Source organism: Onychostruthus taczanowskii, unplaced genomic scaffold (assembly GCF_017590055.1).
Source record: "Onychostruthus taczanowskii isolate IOZ18803 unplaced genomic scaffold, ASM1759005v1 scaffold6, whole genome shotgun sequence".
NCBI classification, from domain to species: domain Eukaryota; kingdom Metazoa; phylum Chordata; class Aves; order Passeriformes; family Passeridae; genus Onychostruthus; species Onychostruthus taczanowskii.
The window spans coordinates 5,142,796-5,163,403 of NW_024503679.1; the positions used below are offsets into that span (position 1 = coordinate 5,142,796).

Sequence of the window (20,608 nt, forward strand, 5' to 3'; positions counted from 1 at the left end):
ATAGATGACAAGTTAGAACTTCCTGCAGGATGAAAATTCCAAAAAATACTTTTCTTCCATAGCTGTTAGGGAAAGCCAACAGCCGTGCTTCAGTTAGTATGCATGACAGATATTATTTTATTAATTTCTCCCAAAATGCAGTACAGCAAAGTGGATGATCTTTGGGCTTGGTGCCTTAGAAAGGAGAATTTAAGTTTCAGTTCCACAACCTTATTCAGATAGCCAACAAAACAGAGTATCAGTAGCCACCTTTTCAAGGAGAGGAAGAGGCTGTACTTAATAAGGACTGCCAGTAGCAGGAACAATTAAAAGCAGTTAGAGCAAAAGATACTGTTCACTTGCTTACAACTGGGTCCATAATTCCTCTGGCTGAAAAATGTTGTGTGTGAGGAAGTTTCAGTGTTGGAAATGTAAAACATCTTGTTAGTCCTATGAAAGTATGTAACAGATCAGCCAAATGTTTGAGCTGTGTGACAACTAGCAGGTTTTGTTGGCTTATTTGTTGGTTGGTTATTTTTTTTTTTTCAAATGAAAATCTGCTTCAATGGCTGTAAGTCAACAACAACATATTTTGGCAGATACTCAGGTCTCAAAAATTTTCAGAGTTTTATTGAAAACAAGGACATAATACATATATCCAATTTTCTTTATCTGCTATATATTAATTCATGTAGTCAGAATTTTACAGGATTTATCCCCACAGGAAACAACACATGGCCTGCTAACTTCATTTACTGAGTGCAAAATAAAGCCTTAATTTTGTTTATGATGAAAATGCTAAGAAACCTCCAAATTTCCATGTAATAGTCTAAACTATTACCACTGCGTTATATACTTTGTATCATTATTTAAGAGCTCTCTTTTTCTTTTCTGAAGTAATGTTTCCAGATTTTCCCAAATCATAAACAAAAGGGAATCAGAAACAAAATCAAACACATTCAAAGTATACTAAAACAGAAGTCAACTTGTATCTGAAATACAGTTCCAAGGAACAAATTCATGTGATCTGTAGTGAGTAGTCCCACTGCAGACTGTGACAGTCGTTAAGTCACTGGAGGGAGATGGGAGCTGCTCTTGTTTGTTCATGGCTCCTGTGGTACAAACACCTGCCTGAGTGTATTTGTGCAATGCTACTCTTTCATCTCCCATACAGGCTCAGATAAAGCTCCTGAACAAGTTGGGTTTTGCCACTAACAGGATCCAGTTACTGGGGTTATCTTGTATCTGACAATACTGCACTATAATTAATATTTACAAACTTCAAATACAAAAAGCAAGCAAACAACAAAACCTTATAAATATTTATTTCAGAGTTGACTATATACACACAATACTCAATTTTCCCTCGCTTTTCTTAAAAACCTGCAAAAAAGCTTAAAAACAAGAAAAAAAAAGTCATGAAGTCACTAAGAGGAAATGTTATTATATATACTCTTCTACTTTATCAAATTCTTGATGTTCGTATCTTTATGTATTGACAGAAAAGGTGGCTGAGAGACACGAGGGTACTCACAGATTCTAAAAGTGGTTTGTGATTTCAAATACAATAGCTGGTTTGCATCCAAACATCTGACATGAATACACTTACTCCACAAGAGATTCTGTGTTGTTTCATTACATTTTCCTCCAATTGTCAGCGTTAGAAACTGTATTTTGTTCCAAAGGAAATTATCTTAGTACATCCCAATGATATCATTATTGTTTAAATAAAGAGAGTATCCTTTTAGAGGCTTGAGCAAAAAATCTCAGGTTTGTTAAGAGTCTCTTAAAAAATCCTTCTCAAAGGAATGGACAGAGCTAGGGCAACCTTTGTTAAGAAGTTCTACAAGTGCTCCAGGAACATGTTTATTTATAAAATTATCTAACATAATTAAATAATAAAAGGTTCCTATACTTCAAAATTTTTCCTTCACTTCAAATGTGACATTTCAAGGGACGTTCTTCTCATTATTCCCATGGAAGAACAATAATCTTGTCTACAGGAGCTACTTTTACAGCAACCCAACAGATGCAACTTGCAAGACCCTGATTATATACATGTAACTTATTCCTGAACAAAATTAATAACGAGTTATGAGTACAGCTGCTTGCAAAGACCAGTGTCTCACCTATACAAAGACACACAGAGCAGGGTTAATCTCTATGGAGATGCAAGTATTTAAGTACAAAATCTACATGTAAAATAGGCTGTAGGAGTCATATTTACACAGCCAACATAAGGCCACGGCTTCATGTGTATTCAAGCTAGTTATGCCTTCCATTTTTCTACTGTTAAACTTTGTCTTAATTACACTGTATTCCTTAAACACTTGGCTTCACACCCATCTAGTTTCTTTCAACTAGCTCAGCCATGCGTTTTCAAATTTAAATATGCAGTCAGAACTGCAGGCCCTGAGCCCAGGCCCCACCAGACAAGATGATATCATCACACTGTCTGAGAGACATGAGCTGAGTGTAGAAGAGAGAGGTTCAAAAACAACACAGAGGAAAGGAGCTTCCATGGAGCTGGACTGAATCACTTAGAAGGGCTTACAAAGCCTGGGCAGCCAAAGTGACCTGGTGTGGGTCCTGCAAGCACAGGTTTAACCAGCTACCCTGAGCTGCCACACTTCTCACCTTCACACTGGAACAGCATAATTACCAGGGAAATGAGAGGTAGGGCTGCCTCTTTATGAAGCTTGAAGTGTTTGTGGAATTACAATGTAACATTGCATGCCAATTGTTCTTGTAAATAAAGGCTGCTACTGCTGAACATTTGCTCCCTGCATATAACAGCTAACCTGTGCAAATAAATGTATGAAGGCAAATCCCAGCCATTTTCAACAAGGCCAACAAAATATACTGAGCTTGATTTACCCACTGAAAACACTCCCCCATCTCTATATAAAAGCTTACATTTCACCCTACTTCTGCATTATGCTTATGTTGAAGCAGATTGTAAATAACTACCCCCTTCTGCAAACCTTTATGTACATGAAATACACCTCCCATTCTAATAAACTCCAACAGTTCTTACAGATATCTTTCAACAGAATTCAGAATAAGGTTAAAACATTCCTAAAGGTTGGTAATTACTTACCAGGCTTCTGCAAGTGTGTATGAGAGTTTATATATACACTCAAAGAAACACATAAACACGTCAGTATGACTATGTAAGCATGGCCAGCCTAGACAATACATCTCCTTTTCACACTGATTTAGCTTCCATGTCCACATTTTAGCTACTTTTAAATGGTGTGTGCAATGCACATGCAACTAAAGTATTATGAACTGCTGCAAATGCCTGGAGTCAAAATATGGTCATGCTCAGACTGCTGCAAGTCACATCTGAATGGTCATGGCTCCCTGCATGCCTGGGGACCCTCACAGAAAGGGGCCACCATGGGAATAATTGCAGCATCTTCCAGACTTACCAAGCTCCCTGGTGGTTTTTTGCAGTCTAAGTGCTTTCTGAGACATTTCTCCAATCACATTTACTCTTCATTGCTCCCTTTTTTTAACCAAAATCAAGAAGAAAGTGAAAAGTTATTACAAAATATTAATTTCAAATCTCATACTGTCAGCCTGGTTAATGAAACTCATAAATACAAAAAGATGAACCAATAGAAATTAAAATATTTCATTTGGCTAAAAACTTAGAGGCATTCTTCAAAAAATGAAACCATATACCTAAAATGTCTGCTTATTAATCTTGCTATCCACTTTATTTCACCTAAAATGAAAGGTTCTAAGCCTACATTTGGATAAACTCCTCCCTGGAGGCTGCCAGCTATGTTGGCAGAGATGGTACAAGATCAAAAAAAATACAGTGAGCTCTAATCCCAAACAGTGGCAACTCCATGACTACCACTCCACTAAATCTTTAGCACATGCATTCTTAACATGTCAATTTTTGGGGTTTAAGATTAAATTTTCATACTTGGCTGCACTGAAAAATATTACCATTTTGATTTAACACCATTCAGAGCCAAGGTCAAAGCAGTTTCTGAAACGTGTCCATGTTTCCAGATAAACATGCCTGGAACAAACACTCCATGGACACGTGAAACACCTTTCCTCATACATTAACCTGCTCAGTGAGTGAGTGAGTGGATTCTCCATTCTTCTGTCAATTAAAAACAGAAATAGCAAAAAAAACACCCCTATTTATTGTGTTTTGCACATCATCCCAACACATCATTCAAGATGCATTAAAAACAGAATTACCAGACCTAAGTTCAGGACGGGTCAAGTCTGTACCACCTTCCTCTGTGCAGTTTGTTGAGACCTAGCAACAAAATCAGAGAAATTCCAACACCTTCATCTCATCCTGGCCATTCAAAACATTTGTTAATCTCAATACTGTAAGGATGGAATTCCTTGCAAGGCCTGCCTCTGAATGGTATCACTGAACTGAACAGGTAGAAGATAACCTCCTCCCACCTCTAAAAAATAAAAAGGGGGACAGATAGAAGAAATACAAATTTCTTAAATCTGCTTTATCTGAACACATGGGCAATAGGTTGCTGCAACATTTCTGATGCCATTCAGAGTTGCAGAGAGGGTGCAGAAGTGAAAAAAAAATGGCCCATTATTTCAGTGTTCCTTGCTATTTCTCAGAAATCTATTAGTACCAGTGATCTTCAGCAGATACTTTGCAGTTCCTTTCTATGAACATAGGTAGATGCTGCCATAGGCTAAATGTTGTTTTGCATAATCAAGCTTGTGTGCTTGGTATTAACACACAGATTTCAGGTTACCTCCACAGTAAGAAGGCTCTAAGAATGACATCATCATCACTATGACTTCAAAAAGCAGAAATGGTAAAACAGCAGACTATAGAATGAAACTGTGATGGTCTGCTTTTGTTTACATTTTTGCATCTGTAGAATTATTTGGCCTCAAAATACTTCAGTACCTATTTTTAAATAACAACCTACCCACTATGATCCAGGCTGAATAAACTCAGCAGTTTGTTAATAAACATAGCACATATGTTCATCTTGCATCACTCCATGACAAAACACTTAAAAACTCACATTTGAGGTCATGTCGTTTCAGCTGCACATTTCAGATGACACTACAGAACCCAGACAAACCAGTTTCACCAATACTCCCAGAAAGATCAACTTCCTATTACACAATGTACACCAGAAGAAGGAACTGTCACCAATTATTTTCTGCAACTTAGCCTACAGGATGTCCTGTATAAGGAATTTTACCTCAGTAAAAGGATGACAATTTCTGCAGAAAATTAAATTCCACATCTCCCATAAAAACTTTGCCAGGGGAACCTAAGTGCCTTCTCAGACATTTTAGTAATGACAGTGAGATCTAATAATGCAATTAAAAGAAATTAAAATAAGCTGGTTTGCTTGGATGCAATTCAAGCAGCCTAAGCAGTCTAGATTCATTAGATTTAAAAGCAAAATGTAACTAAGTCAGATAATGAGAATAAAACAAAAAACCCAAACAGTTGTGTGATACACTCATGGAGTGGACAGGCTCTTGGAAATATCAACACAAATTCAGTAATCAAGGGGGTCAGCAATATAAGGCCTTTTTAGTACTGTCACAACATTAGTTACCTTTGTAGTGTGCATTTGCATTTAGGTGCCATTCAGAAACAGTTCACGTCAGCTGCAATTCAAGGTGTATGCAAACCAACTAGGAATACTTTTCCTATGATTAACATATTTCAGAAACACTTCTAAGTTGTAAACACACATGTAAAAATATCAGTCGCTTTATAAGATACTTCATTTGAAGCACTGCATTTTTTATCTCAGATTATTTTTTAAAAACATTAATATTAAACAACCAACTGTCTGGTAAAAACAACCATCTTCTCTTATGTGAAAGATTACTTTAATATCCTAAGAGAATTTTAACAAAAACTAGAAGCATTGCTTTCCTATTTTACAGAGCTTTCTATATTAAAAATGTAGCTGTGTCTCAAAATTAATAACATAAAATAAAAAGCAGTTTTATTGCTTTCCATAACATGAAAAACTTCTAAAACATAATGCTTACTGCACTCTTAATCATAGGCTTCAATACTGTACGAAAACTTTCATTTCAATTTATTATCTTTTTCCAAAAGAAAAGACCCAAGTGCAAACTAATTATTAAAAAAACAACCAAACAAACAAAAACTTATAGAACTTGTTACATTTTTACATTAATCATCAGTAACCACATCTGGCTTAGAACACAGTGTGAGCATAAGCAGATTTCCCCTGGGTTTAACATGAGAGAAAAACCCAAGACAATTCAATGACTATGACACTTCCAGAAAATGTAATTGCTAGTCAAACAAGTTCTTACAACGCACCTTTAAAAAGTAAACAGGAGCTTGGTTTTGCCATTTAAACTATATTTTTATCTAAGTTTTAAAGTTCTGTTAAAACAAGCTCTATAAAGAGATTTATAACTACAACACATGTGACAGTTGTCAGCATAGGTGTCAGACACTGAATCTATCAAATTCCCCTGGGAGTACCAGAAGTCAGGACACACTGTGGGGATTTCTGATTCACCTACAGGATTTACTTCTAGGAGTCTGCACAAGATAAATACAGTGTAGATATTCAGAAAAACAGAACAGTTTTCAACAAGAGGTTCCCACTATTTATATTCTGATAATCATTCAGCTTTCACTGCAATAGTTTTTTAAAAATATCTGCGTGTTAAAAAAAGGGACAGATAAAATCCACAACAATCGTTCTGTCAACTGCTAATCTAATGCAAACTCACCACAGAAGTTTTATCGCAGTACTGATCTCCCCATAAAGTTGTCATCAAATTCGAAGGATATAAATTATATCAGATGCAAAGTTAATTGGAAGAAGAACAAATGGCAGAGCTGCCATTCTAAACTTTTCCCATGAAAAAGAACACACACAAGGTGGACACACCCTTTCAAAAAAAAAATACGCTAATTCGCGGAATAAAAGGGAGATAAAGAAGTCAAGAGTGCCCTCTGCCCAGGAATGCCAGGAATCCCCGGAGGAATGCGCGCGAGCCGGCGGTCTCGGCGCCCGCGGGGCCTCCGGGCCCCGCCCGCCCACCTGGACGCCAAGGCCGGCAGCAGCACCTCCAGCTGCGGCTCCGCAGCTCCGGGGCGCCCGCGGCCGGCCCGGCTCGGGGAAAGACCCTCGCTCCTGACAGCCCCAGAGCAAACGACGCACTCCGGGAACAGTCTGTTCTCCCGGCAGCTCCCTCTCGGCTCGGCCGCTGAGCTCCCCGCCCGGGGGCGGCCCCGCTCCGCTCGCCGGCGCAGCCCCGAGGAGCGCCCGGGGGAAGGGCTGCCCCGGCACGGCCGGCGCTCCGCCAGCTCCCCGCGCGTCACCCGCCGGTCGTCGGGGAGAGCCGCCGTGTTCTCGCCTCACGCCCGGGAGGGCCCGGTCCCCTCGGCCTTTGGAAAGGCGTGTGTTTAACGGAGCTGAGAGTGACTCGGCGCCGGGAGCCACTGCCACAGCCGCGGGCAGCAGCGCCTGCGGCACCGCACGGCAACGGCTCCCGTGCCCGCCGCGCTCCGGTCCGGTCGCACCACAGTCCTGCGCCCGCCCGGTCCCGGTTATCGCGGCACGGAAAGCGGGCGACGCGGTGCCCCCCTCACCTCCCAGACCGCCCGCCGCCGTTCTCCTCACCCGTCCGGAGCCGCCTCTGTCTCGCAGGGGGATCCCCGCCAACTCCACGCCGCTCTCTCCGCCGCCCCGCCAGCCGCGCTCGCCGCCGGAGCCGACCGCGCACTGCCCGCCCCCTCTAGCGGGGGAGGGGGCGCCGCGGCCGGGCCGGGGAGGAGCCAGGCGGGGGGCGTCCCGCAGGTGAGCCCGGGGCTTCCCACCGCGTCCGCGCCTGTCCGCGGCCTTTGGTCTCTCTGAGGGAGCGCGCGGCGCGCTCGGGGTCCCCCGACGGCCTCCTGCAGCCGCGAGCTGAGGGGAGGGCGCCCCGCTCCTCCTCAGCTCGGGCTGCGGCGAGCCGCGCCGGGACGGAACGGGCTGGCCACAACAGCCCTCTGAAGAAGAAACCCAGCCCCGGGCCCGGGTACTGTCGGCTGGAGGCCGCCTGACAGTCGGGGTTGTTTTCCCTCGCCGTGTGGAGGCGACTGGCGAGCCGCCCGCCCGGCGGGAAGGGCTGAGGCAGCACAGGGACGGGGCAGGGCGGGCGCGCCTCTGGACGTGAGGGGGAGGTGAGGGAAGCGCACAGCGGGGCTGCCGCGCTCGAACGGGGCAGCGTGCCCGTGCTGCTCCCAGAGCGGCGGCACAAGCACCTCGGGCACACCTTGGTGCCTCGGGCACTTTGGGTGATTTCCACACTGACGTCAGCTAGACTGGAAATATCACAAGGTGATTCCAGAATATTCTACACATAGAGTGCAAACTGAAGTGGTGCCGTACCGCAGCATGTCTCTTTCCCTCATCCATCAGTGACGGAAAGGTAGGTAGGTGAGGGTTCACAGGTGTTGACCAAAAAACCCCAAAAAACAGTGTCTGCAACCGTGTCACAAGAAATGGCCTCAGTTCCTTTCCATGCTTGTAAAGTTGTTCTCAAGGTTTGAACAGCCTTAACCAAGGAGCACAGTCAGAAGATAGGATCTAGTGAATCTACAGGGAGAAAAAAAACACAACAAAATGTGATATATCCTTGTCTACAACAGAAAAAATGCTGGGCAGTGAACACAAGAAGGAAAAATTTAGTACATGAGTCATGAAAGTCATGTCAAAGTTGTTCAACAGGAGGAGCATGGATAGGAACACATCCTCTTCAAATCCAACAGTGCTGGAGGTCACTGCTCAAATTTCTGTCAGAACTGCTCTGATACCTGTTATATGTCTGTGAAAACAAGCCAAATTAGCAAAGACTGCTGTGTGTACAGATATGGAATTTTATATAATTATATGGATTTTCTATAGAGAATAGCCCTGTCTTAATTATAATGTATAAACAGAAGAGGTCCAAATACAACATCAGTATTAACACTGCTGGGACGCTGTATCCAGCTTTGGGTTCTGTTAGGGAAAAAAAGGTTCTCACAAATCTACCCCAGAAAATTTAATGCATTCTAAGAATTTTTAAAAAATATGTATTTCAGTAGTATTGCAAATCAGTATTCCCTAAGGATCTGTTGGGTCCTGGAAGAAACAGTCAAAAGCAAAACAATGAGGCAGTAGTGATAAAATACTGTATTGGTGGTTAATCAGTAGAAGGAGCTGTAAACTGTAGGAATTGCACAAATTATAAACAGTTCTAAGGAGGCAGCAGGAAGGGGGTCAAAAGCAAAACAATGAGACAGTAGTGTCTGACAGCAACTACTCGTGATAAAATACTATATTGGTGGTTAATCAGTAGAAGGAGCTGTAAACTGTAGGAATTGCACAAATAATAAACAGTTCTAAGGAGGCAGCTAGTGAGGTGTTTGCAGACAAATGACAGTGTTTGCTGAGAGGATGGAAGTATTCAGTGGCACAGGGTCTCTAAAGACTTCTGTTGCAAGTCCGGATAACACACTAATTTGATTCTCCCTCAAAATGGTTATTGAGAAGAAAGTCATAGATGTATGGAGTTTTCTGCCCTTAATAGTAATAAAAAAATATGTTCATGAGGCAGAACAGCCCAAACTTGTGCTGCCGTCTGATTTTTCACATGCTTTGCCATTTAACATTTTTCATATGCATTTTTCCATATAACCCCATAATCTTGGAACTGTTTAAGTAAAAGATGCATAGTGTTTGCTTAGTTGCTTTCCCTGTAGTTTTTGAGAAAGCACACAAAGCTTATACCCTCAGCCTACCTGAAATGGAAAACAATGAACAGAAAAGAAAGTAATTAAATTTTTTTTCCTCAGTTACATGAGTTGTGTGGCAATGTTTCAGTTGAAGTGACAGATATTATACAGACATTTATAATGGCTGTATTTTATTACAATTAGAGTGTTAAGAAACATGCTGACAGTTTGTTAAATCTCATACTGTCGTTTGGTAAGATGTGAAGGAATTGCACTTAACAGAAAACAAAATGCTTAATTAAAGAGGTGTACACACCTGTAATTTTCACATTGTTGCTAAAGGTTAATGAAGACTGTTAATCAATGATGTTGTATATTAATGCATTTTCATGGAATTTAGATGCAAACCAGAAAAAGAAAAAAACAAGAATAATTTCTTGCTAAAACAACCAGTCTATGATGACTACTAGTCATTACTATATATATAGTCTATAATTAATTTTTTTCATTATATACCTCTCAGGTACAGCTTAGGAGACAATTCAGTTGCTATCTGTCATGCTCAGCATTAAACTGCTCAGAAAACCTTTCTCACTGAGTTTCAGAAAAATATGCCAAGGCATTTTTCTTTCTTTTATTTCTTTCTTTCATTTAACTTTATTTTTCTGTATCAAAGATGGGGGGGATGAAAAAAAAGAAAAAGGTGGGACAAGCACAATTGTTAAATTACTTGTATTGGCTGTGAGCATCCCAAACCGAAGTTTTGATTGGATTTTCACAAGCTCTATCCTACATTTCCTCAAAGCTCTATCCTACACTTCTTGAGCCTTTGAGGGAAGTTTATTTTGAACCTTTGAGCCTTTAATATTTCATTAAAACTGTAGTTTAGGTTAAACATTTTGTTGAGCAGTTTCTTGCAGATCTTTGGCATATTTTGAACATGAGTTTTACAAGTACTTAGTTGTAGTAATGCTGTAAGCATGAACTGTTCAGTAAGAGCCATAGTCCAGCTGTAATGCTGCAAAAGTACAAGGTTATCCAGTGAGGTAAGAATTTCTTGAAGGAATGTATACAAACCCAGCAATAAGCTAAAATTGCACTGAGGACAGACTTAGGTCACATACAGAATATCATCCCTGTGCAGGCTGCCATTTCCTTTCCCACCCCTCAGCCAGTTATTTTTCTTTTCCTTGCTTTTAAGTAAAGGTTTTGGTCCTTGTTTACAAAACTGGCTCGACACTATGACTTTCGACACTATGATTGATGTCTCTCTGTTCAGGCACTTGTGAAACACAATACAAAATGGAGTTTGCAGCTCAAGCAAAAACAAACAGTACTGCCCCAGCAGCCTGTGATGTAGATGAATTCCAGCTGCTGGCTACTCCAGCACACCTCAGGAGCTGAGCAGCCCTCCTGCATTTGTGCAGCGAGTATCTGTGTTGAAACCTGGTGTATCAGTGCTGTGCTTTGCCCCTAGCAAGGTGCACCTCTATCTCTCTGCTCTTCCACTACACACTTAACCGAGTATTGGCACTTCATTATAGTCCCCCATTTCCTTTCAGGAAAGGATCTAATCCAATAATCACAGTAGAAAGTAGGGGGGGGAAATTCTGGTATATAATTCCATTGAAGCGCTGCTTCTGACTTATCTTTTACAATATATGTTGGAAATTTTCTTTATTATCAAAGATTAAGCATCTGTTGCTTCAGAAATAGCAGTTATCCTTCTTCTTAATATATTCAGTGAGCTACTAAGTAGACATTTTTATCTATTTCTTATTTCAAGAAACACCATCTTAAAAATTCAGGTCTTTACTTTCAGAGAAAGAGATGAGGCATTTGAAGAAATGTTATTATACCCTTGTATCAGATGCTTTTTAATGTATGATCTCTGGTTTTTCCTCAAATACAAGTAACCAAAAAAGGAGACCTTCCATTTTCTACCTTTCTCATATTCCCCACCCCTCCTCCCTTTTCACAGGGGACCTTCTCTCTCTTCCTCTTCTCTGTCTCTTCCTCCCTTCTTCCCCCCCCTCCTCCTTTCCTGTTTGGGGGTAGCTCGTATTTTACATTTCTCCCATTTCTCTCTTCTCCCACATGCAGCTGTCAAACACAGGGTAGTGCTGACAGAACCCAGAGCACAGGGCTCTCTCTATCTCTAACCCTAGCATTCCATGAGCTCTAAAACAGCCTGAATAATCCTAGCCATATATTCAAGAACATATTTACATTGCAGAAGAATAAGACTTATTAAATAAAATGTAGAAAATGACAGATTATATTGTAAAACAAGAGATTTATATTTTCAGATCACTTAAACACTGGAAAACACTTTATATTAGCTAATGCATGGTAAGGAAAACTTAGGAGATGAAGATTTAAATTGTAACTTATCTTCTGTAGAATTTAATTTCATCTTAGCTCAAGTTTACAAATACTCTTCATGTTGAATATAAGACTATACAATTATTAACCTTACTTATGTACATAGAAATCAAGAGTGAGATGAAGAGAGGATACCATTGACTTTAAAAGCTATTGAGGGAAAAATACACACAACAGAAAGTCTGATGATAAATAATATGATAGTTTTAATATTCATTCAAGAAAAAATACGTAGTCAAGTAATTAATTAATACTGACATGAATTTAAGTTGAAGATTTTGGACACTGTTCAGCATCTTGCCACAATAAGGATCTCTGATTTCCCATTCTTCTCCTTGGATAACTTTTGGCTAAATCCATGTTTCTTCCTACATCTTAGCGACACGGTCTTGCTCCCACTAGTCTTATTTCAGTAATCCTAGCAATGAAAAACGTTTTTTTCTTTCCAGAAAGAGCCTTCAAAAAGCCTAAGTACTACCAAATGCATTAAACTTCCAGAAACCATTGTAGTCATTACCTGCTTGGCTGTGGTCTGTGCAGCTCTCCTTGGCCAAGCCCAGGCTGCTGGGATTCAGCTGTGCCAAGACTGCAGGAACAAATTCATTTTTTACGAGTAGCATAGTCTGAGCCTCTATTTCCACAAATACATAGTGACTTATTGGCATTGTCAATGAATTTATTTGAAGAAAGCTTAAGGGATGTATTGTTTCAGTCACTGCAGATGTAAACATTGGTTCATTTATCACAGAAATAGTAATGTGGTAAATGAAATGGCTTCTATGCTCTTTATGCATGTACCTCTTATTTATTTCAATAGAGAGGTGAAATGTTAAATTACCTGGGTCTAAATCCAAGCATCACTATCCCAAGTGAAAATTACCTTTTTTTTTTTTTTTTTTCTTATAGGCCCCTTAATGGATGTGTTAGCAATTACGGTTTGGGGTGGGTTTTTTGCTGCTTTTGGAGAAAGATAAGGAACAGTTTGTGGAAGCCTGAAGCAGCCCTGATCCGAGCCCTGTCTCCGGCCGGCTTTGGGGGCAGCGGCCGCGGTCCTTTTGTGCTGTGGGCCAATGGCACCACCTGGTGGGCTCGGTGGTTGTAACGCTTCGGTCCTTCGGCGCATTCCCGAGCAGCTTGAAAATAAAGATCAGGAAAAAAGTACTATCTTTAATATTTTTACATTTGTTTTTATTTCCAGCTACTTTTCTCAATTGGGTGAGGCAGTACCATTTAAACCAGTTTAAATTTGACCATTTAAGCAGTTTCGTGAAGCAATATTTTCAAAGAGATGTAAACATTTTAGTGATGTCCAATTAGTTTAAGAATCAACTTAGAGATACTACACCTTCTCCTTGGAAGAAAAACATCACTCCTGATTCACGTGCAGTAATTTAGCTACTGAATGCACTGAAGACTTAAGAAAATAACTATATCTATAATCTAGGAAAAACACAGAAAGACAACTTAAAGGCAGGTTTGGATGATTAGAGTTTTCAACACTGGAATGTACATGTGTATAATAAGCATTTCATGGACAATTTTTTTTTTTTTTTTTTTTTTTTTTTTTTAAAGTTCCATTTATGAACTAAGTGCTCAATTTTTCACAACTCTTAAAAGAGTTGAACAAACAAATTAAATGAACTCAGGGGAACTAGTCCATCCTGGCCTTTACCATGGTTTGTTCCTTGTTCTCCTTTGAAAATAACAGTGTATTTTATGTGTTTCCCTTTCAGATCCCACAGCCATCCATTGTTTTAAGAGAGGAAGCTTACAGCCTAATTATGAGTCAGCACAGAATATATAAGGTATTTTAAATTCTCAGAGATGGAGGCTTTGGTGATGCAATAGATTCTATCTTTGGCATTTGTGCAAAGTCTGCTCCTTTTTACCAGGAGAGATATGTTTATATAGATCTGGCACTGTGCTAATGAACTAAACTGCTACTCCAGTTTTCAGTTAATACTATTTTCTTTAGGAAGAACTCTTCCTGGTTTGTGTTTTGTGACTGTAGAGGGTGCTCTTAAAATACTGGAGATGGTAATAATATATGGCAATCAGTTTCTTTTTCTGTAAAGCTTATCAATGTTAGGATGTTTATATTTAGCAAAGAACATTGTAGAGCTAGTGTGTTTTATTTTTGATATGGGCAGAGTCACTATCCACATTTGCATCCAAAAACATTCCTGGAAACTTTTTCTGGATTTAGTTTATTTTTGCAAGTATGTTTCTGCCAAACAATGATAGTATCTTCTGAGAAAACTATTGATGTGCTCTAAAACAAGTTGAAAGAAATACTAAATAAAGTGTATTTTTAGTTGCAAGGCCATTGCAAGTTAAATAAGAGCTTATTGTTCCAAATAAGCCATTTAAATATTTCTAAAAATCCTTAGTTACATGAAGATGATGCTTCCACATTGTGCTATCTGGAATTCTGTTGGGAAGGATTTAACTCTATTTTACTTTCATTTGCCTGTAGTTTTATTGATTGCCTCACCATACTCCCAAGCTATCTGTTTTCTTATACTTTTTAAATTAGCAAGTGAAAAAATCCTAGCTACAATAGACTAAATCAAAATGTATACTACTATACTTTTCCCCTCAACAATACAATGTTTTTTTAAAATACAAAATTTTATGTTTCACTCAGTACAGCCAAGAAACAATTGAGTTAATTCTGTGTGCTTAAGAAATGTTGCTTCTTTCCAATGTGAGTGGAATCTGTAAACCTCACCTCAAAAAGATAAGATTTTTGTTTTAATAATCAGAACTGCCCATTTTAAATCAGTGTAAGGAGGACTTACATTCCCTAGGTGAGACCACCTTTAGTGAGACCAAGATGAGGCTACAGACTTTGTGGCAGCCCTGCCGTGAGTCGGGGCTGTGGGAGGTGTGATCCCTGACTGACTGGGCTGCCAAAAACCCTCTGCTGGAGCTGCACTGCAGCAGCAGAGCTGCCCTTTGCCCTCAGAGGTCATTAGACTGGCAGGACATGAAACAGGTACTACAGAAGCAGAGTTTTCCCAATTCAAACTTTTCCTAGCAACAGCTACTCTGCTTCTTACACTGGATTTATGTACTTACCATGAGATGGTAATGTTAGGTGTGAACTCAGTCTTTTCTAAGACTTCACCAGCAATCACTCACTTGGGATTCAGTGTCACAAAGGCTGTGACTCTTCACTCCTACAGCAGCTCTGCTGTAGGCCCAGTTTAGTGCACAGAAGTCAGTGCATCTTGTTTTGCCTGGGGAAGCCCTCTGAGCATTTTTTGGCCAAATTCAGCAGCATCTATTCTAGGGAGACTTTGCCAAGACCTCTACATTAGAAAACCTTGTCAGCATGGACCTAGCTTAATAGCTGTTTGCTGGCTTCCAGTGAGATGAACTTGTCCTGTTCCAGTCTCCAGTTTCCACATCAAATTCATCACTAACAACTTGCAGGTTAGAGCATGTCCCTGGATCATACAAAGGGGACTTGATGTTACCTAGCGCAGTGACTGCAGGCTTGCCATAGTCAAATGAAATTCTTTGTGAGAGCTGGCAAAAATTAACTATTGCCACTCATCAGGCAAGTCTCTTCAACAGAAGAAATGTTGCTGCCTGAGGTCTGATTGTGGAAAATATTTCTGTTGCAAGTCATGAACACAATGATTGACCAGAGACAAGGATTTTGTCTCACAGAGCTTTCCTCCTCAGGATTTAGTAGAGATTTGACCAAACAAAACCTAGGCTTCATCCAACCTTAAGTACACAAACTATTAAGACAAATAGTCATGCTTAGTTCTCTTTCCATTCGTGGTATTTCTGGTGGGCAGTGTTCTCACTTCCCTAGGAGAAACTACAAGTGTTTCCCCTAAACATCACTTATACTGAGGCTCTTAAAATGGAAAGTTAGAAATGCAAATCTGCGGTCTTCTTCAGATAACTAATCTTCTCTTCACTGAGCTATTAGATAAAACAGATTATACTTTTCCTCCCATTTTGTAAGAACAGGTTGACTTAAATTTCTAACTCTAGGAGAGAGTTCAAGAATGTACTTTGTAGATTTTCACACCTCTGCAGCTCACATTAAAGGACCAGAACATCAGAAACAGATGGAACTCAATACCCATCATCTTTTCTTTACAATGGCCAGTCAGGATGTAACTTATCAACTTTAGTCATTCCTGTAGTGGATTCTTTTTTCCTGAAGTGTGAAAAGACCAATGCATTTCATTTGGGGTTGGAGACTTCACTACACAGCAAACATCACAGTACCTCTAAGCTGCAGCCACATTCTACACTCAGTCTGCCTTTATTGGTTCACTTCTTACAGCACATTCTACAATTCTAGAAAATCTTAAAAAAAATCTCAGGAAAAAAAAATCTTACAATGTAGAGTACTTGCATATCTTAAGCAGTGAAAGCTGTAAATGATGCACATGCTGGAGTGACAATAAGACAAATGGAAGTTTTCATTGGGAAAATACAAACCAGAAGACAGATAGTTTGTTTTGCTTTAGGCAAAGCATGAATGCAAACATTTAAACTGGAGAAACTCCTCTTTCCTTCTGTGGCCCCTCTGAGTCATTACATTAATTACTTGGAACTATTTACCTACTTCCCTTCATTTAGGCCCCAGGTGCAGAAACTGGGTACAGAAAATTATTTTCGTTCTTTTTTCTGGAGTGAAAAAACAATATATGGAAGCACTCATCATTTCCTCTCTGAAATCCTTGAAGGTAAGAAGGGGTGGCATCCTAATACATATATTGTATTTTCCTGTTTTTTAATACTCTATAGCAAAACACAAGAGTGGTAGGGGGTGTCAGTGATGTTTCTTTTCTGAGGTGCAGTGAAAATATTTGTTTCGTTTTGTTGCATTAGCAGGGGCAGCTGGCAGTGTTTGCACTTATGCATCTTCTAGTACTTCACTGAAGGGATACCCCTAATTCTTGAAGACAGAAAAATATCTTATTTTAGAAATGTGCTGACCTGTGCTTATGCAGTGGCTTTTGCAGCCTCCTTCTGTGATCAGCGTTACACTCTCTTTGAAATGTGTCCTTGCCCAGCCACATCCAGGCATACACTTTTACATATGTGAAACTAGGGAATTAACAGAGGCATTGAACGTTTAGAAAATAAACAATGAATCACACTAGAATTTTTTTTTTTTTTAAATCATAGAAGAGGCTCAAAACCTAAATTTCTAAATTGGTAGCAAAGAGGTTCAGTTTCAATATCTACAGTTCTTTTTGACAAGATAGCCATGTCTCAGAGCTCTTGCTTAGAGTTTCATTTATAACTTCCCTCTGGGGAAAAAATTAATTAAACCTTTTCTTGTACTCTTACTGAGATGTTCTTCTGCTCTTCATTGTTTTGTAATGCAAACAGCAGACTGTAGGACACAGGCTGTATAGATATCTTTAAATACTAACTAACAAAATCTATGACTATTTTCACAAAGTGTAATCAATTTCTCCCTTCCTAATAAAGAGTATCAGTGAATCCCAGGGTAGCCCAGGTCATCGGGGGGTGGCTACTGAGTCTGGCTCCCCCTGTCACAGCTGCCTGGCAGTGGGCCCACCCTCGGGAACAGCCAGCTGGCTCTGCTGTGCGGTTCAGCTTCCTCCAAGTCTGCATGTGGACCTGTGAAGCAGCTGAGTGTATTCTGCCTGATCGGCTTATTTGTTGTCAATCCAGAGAGTTTTCCCATTGCCATGAGTGCTGATGATGCAGTCAGTTTTCAGCATGGCCCCTCTGCTCTGTCATTTCTGCTGCTCTGCACTGGCTCTTCAAAAGATCAGATCTGTTTCACAGATTTTGCTTGTTTTTGAGTTAGTTCAGCCTTCTCTGTTCTGATATGGCTTGTCCAGATGCACAAGTTTCTTTTTGCAGTCTGCCAGGTTTTGGCCCCGAGCAGACTCAGGCTATGAGAAAGACAAGTCCTTCCTCTACTTTCTCTTGTATTCCAGCTGCATACCTGTGAAACTATGCAAGCTATAGGGTGACCCTTCATTTAGAATATCTCGTTACAGCATAGATGTGCGTGTTCATTATTAATGACACATCTCAGACTTTACTCAGAAACATAACTCCCTCATGGAGCTGTGAGCAGTAACAATGCAAACAAAAGCAACCTCTTCCATATTACTCCTCTGAGATGTCAAAAGAAGAGCATAAGTAGCATCTGTCATAGAGAGGGAATTTTAAATTCTAGGGTGTAAATCCATGTGTTCAAGGATTTTCAGAGGCAATTTTAGCATTAATTAAGGAGAGTACCTTCAGAATAAAAAACTATTTTCTAGAACATTTTTTTTTTAATTAAAAAGATGTATACCCAAAGTATGCAGCACTTTGTTGCAGCATATACCACAGCACATGCCACAGTCGAGATGGCCACGATACATAGAGTATCCCCATGCCATCTCAGCAGGAGCAGGCTTTAAGCATTCACCCATACAGAGTAACATCATGTCACATCAGACATGATGTGCATTGCAATTCACACGTTGCACCTCTGTGCCCTCTTTTCTTTGGTGGTGCCCTCTGCTCCCTTTGGTGGTTGGTCAGTGCCCTGGGCACTCCATGGCTCATTGCTGTCAGTGCTGCTCACCTGCTGCTCACAGCTGTGCCCAGTGGGGAGGAGGCTCAGCCACAGCCCCACTCCCAGTTACCACAAACTGTAGACCTACAGCACTTTCTATTCCCAAATAATAAAGTCTTTTTCTGAAAAATAAAGTTACTTGACCTAGTGAACAAAAGATGTTGCAATTCATTTAACTATTTTGTAATATTTTTAGTCTCATCAGATTAATATCCTGTTGTATTTAGCTACCTAGATAAGGGACAGCAATATTTGTAAAACCTTATTTTAATATCTGACTTTTTTTTTGTATGTTGTCTTCTTATTCAATAGGACAGCTGTGGAAACATTGGTACTGATACTCATTGCTTTACATAACCTCATAATCTTAGTTACTTTCTACCTGTACTGTGTTCACACATTCTGATTCTAATTCCTGTTTAGTATGATGTGTGAAAACTCAGGGTTAATATGGAAGTGTAAAAAGTAAATATATCTGGGAAAGAAAATTACTTTTAAATTGTAAAGTTGTCCTTGAAAGTTAGTGTTTACACTATACATGAAGTCTGTGATTCATGATTGCTCCTGCTGTTTCTGATTTTTGCTTCAAATGAAATTGGGTAGATTATGAAGAATGTTACTGAATTCTTCTGCTTATTTATAAAAGAAGATGGAATTTTTGGAGAATGTAGAGTGCAACCACTATCATAGTATTTGAGGGCAGGGAACTAGAGTCTGAGAGATCTTTTCCATAAATACAATGTTCTTCAGGCACAAAGGCTTGGGAAGGAAACAATTCCTTCTAATTAGGAAAGTAATTTTAAGCAGAAAAAAAAGATGTAAAAGCTTAGGGACTGTTCTTGTCAGAGAGAGATGCTTCCGAGAAGAATTAGGGCAATAGAGGATTATTGTTTTGTTAAGCCTTTGATTGAGATCTCAGACTTTCATCAGTTTTGTGGCAATGCAAGCAGAGATCTAAGGCTCAAATGCATCTCAGAAAAGAGGTCTTGGAGAAATAAATTAAAATAAAATCATTTTTCTTTAAAAAACAACCCAAACTACGGTTTAGCTTTTGGGTATTTATAACACCCAGTTTATAGCCAAAGGGAAGTTTTTTTGTCATCACCCTGTTACTTTTAAAAACAAAGGGGGAAAAGTGTTGCTTTTGATTTCTATTTCTAAAAACATTGTGTTAGTTACTTAAAAAATTCCAGACTAGAGCATGAAAGATCTTTTGGAGGAAAACTCCAAAGCTGTTGTTTAGAAGCTGCCCTGAGTATAGTCAAGATTAAAGCCCTTAATGAAGGCAAAGCTTACTTATCTGATCAGATTTTAGCATAATGGTCTAGCATGTGATATTATTTTGTAAAAGTTACATAACTTTTTGTTTAAGGGCATGCTTTACTTTCAAGCAGCACAAACAACATTTTTAACCTGTTCAAATCCTGGAGAAATGCAAGCATATTTGAAGAAAAAAATTGAATATTTGTTAACAAAAGAAAATCATTCCTTTCTGTGACTTGGTTAAGACGAAAACAAGACAGGAAACTAATAAAAAGGATCAGAGAACCTGGAAATAAACGTTGACAGGCTTGTGCACTGGCAGTTTAAAATCACATATTAAGCATTGGCTTTCTGCTTAAGTGTTTGCCCACAAGATTGCCTTTCTCTAGGAAAGTCTAGAGATTACCAACAACTCATTTGTGTTTGCAGGTTTTCTGTGAGTACGTGTGGGTACATCCGACCATTTATCAGCCACAATGAACTGAGGTCACAAGTCCCCTGCCTCATTAAAAGACAGTGAGCCAATTGAAAAACAACTCTGTTCTCCCGAGGAGCATCTGGACATCTGGTGCAGGAGTAGTCTGCTTAATTTTGAAACAGACTAATCTGGGGGAAACTAGGCAGTTAGACAAAAAATAGGTAATAAAACCTTGGATATACAGAGTTTT

At 39.7% G+C, this 20,608-nt stretch overlaps 1 protein-coding gene across 13 annotated transcripts in view; it reads right to left on the reverse strand.

Annotated features, from left to right (window-relative positions):
* The window catches only part of CGNL1 (cingulin like 1), a 55,116-nt gene extending 47,051 nt beyond the window's left edge, over positions 1-8,065 (reverse strand). For 4 of the 13 annotated variants that reach the window (XM_041418749.1, XM_041418742.1, XM_041418748.1 and 1 more), the window contains exon 1: positions 6,736-7,207. The gene's annotated coding sequence lies outside the window, so the exon portion shown is untranslated. Of the gene's footprint in view, positions 1-6,735; positions 7,209-7,600 lie in introns of those variants that run through there. The other 9 variants (XM_041418746.1, XM_041418741.1, XM_041418744.1 and 6 more) reach the window with 4 other exon arrangements.
* Between the last annotated feature and the right edge of the window lie 12,543 nt (positions 8,066-20,608).